The sequence below is a fragment of the Schistocerca gregaria genome, unplaced genomic scaffold (assembly GCF_023897955.1).
Source record: "Schistocerca gregaria isolate iqSchGreg1 unplaced genomic scaffold, iqSchGreg1.2 ptg000338l, whole genome shotgun sequence".
NCBI lineage: Eukaryota > Metazoa > Arthropoda > Insecta > Orthoptera > Acrididae > Schistocerca > Schistocerca gregaria.
Genome location: NW_026061803.1, coordinates 629446 through 633017, shown reverse-complemented (window position 1 = coordinate 633017; position 3572 = coordinate 629446).

Below are 3572 nucleotides of genomic sequence, written 5' to 3'. Positions count from 1 at the left end.
ATTTGGCAGCTGGGATGATGTGACACATGTGGGTTGGCATTATAGTCAGGCAGATACTGATCAGCTCTGCTGCTCCGAACGTATAAAATAAAAATTGATTAGCCTGTACCATGTGTTCGAGCAAACGGGCGGCGCTCGTAAATCCAGAATATTTAAGGAAGAGTATTACGATAGTGTTGTGTGGGCTCGTGCAGCCTCCGACTAGTAGGCTGAAAGGAATGTGTGTGAGTGAATTCCTAAAGTACCAAACTGCTGAGATCATCACTTACAATAACCCCACCTAAGAACAACACACAACCCATGCAAGAGGCAGGACTCGAACCTCCGGCAGGAAGGGCTCTCAATCCGTGACATGGCGCCTCAAACCTCGTGGCTACTCCGCCCGGCGCTGAAAGGAAAGCCTGCCGAAATTCCCTTACTGTCTCACAACGCCGCTATCTGGTCCTCATTGGCATGGCAGGTTCCCCTGCTAACAAACAACGCACGAATTCAGTTGTGTGTGCTGGGCCACACTGGGGAAAGCACAAATTCGAACAGTTCCGACCAGGCATAGGGTGAATTCAGTTAACCGAGTTCAGGAACAACTCAAACTCACGTAGTGAAAGGAAATGCTTAAAACAGAAGCTTTGCTTTTCTCTCGCGAAGGTCTGTCCTCCGCCGCGAGAACCTCCCGCAACATTGCTTTCCCTGTAATCGCACTTATCCTCGCGTTCCGAGTCCCTCTTTGCACTTTATTCCCTGAGGCTCCAACTCCATCAGCCCCTATACATCTACATTTACATGGATACTCTGCAAATTATATTTAAGTGGCTGGCAGAGGGTTCATCGAACACCGCGCGACCGTTACGGTTGCAGGTTCGAATCCTGCCTCGGGCATGGATGTGTGCTATGTCCTTAGGTTAGTTAGGTTTAAGTAGTTCTAAGTTCTAGGGGACTGATGACCTCAGATGTTGAGTCCCATAGTGCTCAGAGCCATTTGAGCCATTTCGTCGAACAACCTTCACAATTCCCTATTATTCCAATCTCGTATAGAGCGCAGAAGAAACTAACATATATATCTTTCAATGCTAGGTCTGGTTTCCCTTATTTTATTATGCTGGTCGTTTCTTCCTATGTTGGTCTCCGTCAGCAGAATGTTTTAGCATTCGGAGGAGAACGTTGGTGATTGAAATTTCGTAGGAAGCTTCCTCTGCAACGAAAAACGCCTTTGTTTTAATGATCTCCATCCCAAAGCCTCCAACATTTCAGTGACACTCTCTCCCCCATATCGTGATAATACACTTTTTCGATGCACCCCGTCAGTCCTATGTGCTAAGGATCCCACACCGCACAGCAGTATTCTAAAAGATAACGGACAAGCATAGTGTAGGCAGTCTCCTTAGCAAATGTATTACACTTCCTAAGTCTCCTGCCAGTAAAATGCAGTCTTGGGTTAGCCTTCCCCAGAACATACTCTGTGTGTTACTTACAATTTAAGTTGTTCGTAATAATAATTCCTAGGTATTTACGGCCTTTAGATTTTTCTGATTTATCGTGTAACCGAAGTTTAACGGATTACGTTTAGCACTCATGTGGATTACCTCACACTTTCCGTTATTTAAGGTCGATTGCCAATTTTCGCACCATCCAGATACCTTTTCTAAATGGCTTTGCAATTTGTTTTGATCTTCTGATGACTTTATTAGCCGATAAACGACAGGGTCATCTGCAAACAATCAAAGACGGATGCTCAGATTGTCTCCCAACTCGTTTATAGAGATGAGGAACAGCAAAGGACCCTAGAGAACGCCAGGAATCACTTCTGTTTTACTCGATGACTTGCACCACCAAACTCTGATAGGAACATAATTGGTATACACTCTGGGCCAGAAGACTTGCCTTTATTAAGTAATTCATGTTGCTTCACTACTCCAAGGATATCTACTTCGAAGTTACTCATGTTGGCACCTGATCTTGTTTCGAATTCTTGAATATTTACTTCGTGTTCCTTTGTGAAGGCATTTCGGATAACTGTGTTTAGTAGCTCTGTTTTGGCAGCACTGTCTTCGATAGTATCTCCATTGCTATTGCGCAGAGAAGGCATTGATTGTGTCTTGCTGCTAGCATACTTCACTTACGAACAGAATCTGTCTGAATTTTCTGCCAGGTTTGGAGATAAAGTTTCGTTGTGAAAACTGTTATAAGCATGTCGCATTGAAGTCAGCGCTAAATTTCGAGTCTCTTTAAAAGACCGCCAATGTTGGAGATTTTGTTTCCGTTTAAATTTGGCACGTTTGTTTCGTTGTTTCTGCAACAGTGTTTTGACGCGTTTGGCGTACCAATGAGGATGAACTGCGTCGTTTGTTAATTTATTTGGTGTAAATCTCTGAATTGCCGCCGATACTATTTCTTTGCATTCAAGTCACATCTGGTCTGCAGTGACATTATTAATGTGGAAGGAGTGGAGGAAGGTGTTATGTGAATTTTTATGTGCTTTTTTGAACAGGTATATATTTCGTTTATTTGTGGAGGACTTGGGGATCTTGGTACGTTCAATAATACCAGTATACGTTTTAATCCTCGTTACTAGTTCAGGATTATTCCTTGTTAACAGGTAAAGCGCGGTTTTCACAACCTTTTACTATTCATGAAGTAACTGCTCGAAATAGTTGTCGGAGAAAGCGTTTAGCAAAATTTCGGATGATGTTTTATGCGTACCTCCGGAATTAAACATGTATTTTCACTAACATATCGAGGATAGATTAAAGGCTCCACGAACTATATTTGTATGAGTCGGGTACGCGTTTGAAATTAAACTCAACTCGTCTTTGAACCTTTCAGCTACTGTATCATCTAAATTGGGAGGTCGGTAAAAGGATCCAGTTATTATTTGATTCCGGTTGCCAAGAATGTCCTCTGTGCATACTAATTCGCAGGAACTGTCTACTTCAATTTCGGGACAACCTGCTTTGAGGTGAGCCACACGTTTCTTCAAGTCACGAGCTACGTATCGTCTCCTCTGGACCAAACCTGGGTGTTGCTCACAGTAGCCGGCAGTCTGTTGCTTTATCGCCACCGCCTGCGGCCGAACTGGTGCTCGCTGTCTCTGCGACGTTAACTCCCGGCTCTCGGCAGCTCTTAGGAACAGGAACTCGGGCGCAGCAAAAGACAGAGTACGTATCGCGCTGATTCTCTGCTCTGCCTGACCCTTCGTGGCTTCCAAACGCCCGGCAGCCGCTCTCTCAGCTCGGGACAGTAGCTCTACGCGTTCACTTTGGGACAGCCACGAACGTCGCCATAACCTTGCTCTCCTGTTCTTCGAGCACTCTGTTTAGCGGCAACTGCTCGCTTTCAGCTTCACAGACGCTTCTCGACGACCCTCGACGTTTTCGCTAACTCGATCACTATTTCATCCCGTAGCATCTTCTAAAGTCATTCGCTTTACCTTCCACGTTCCGTTCGAGCTTAAGATTCGCAGCTTCTAAGTCATCAAATAGCTTTTCATTCACTTTCCTCGGCTCATTAAATTTCTCTTCAGTCCCTTCGTGAGTACACCAACCGGCACAGAGGTTGTTTGAGCATAGTGGAAAAAA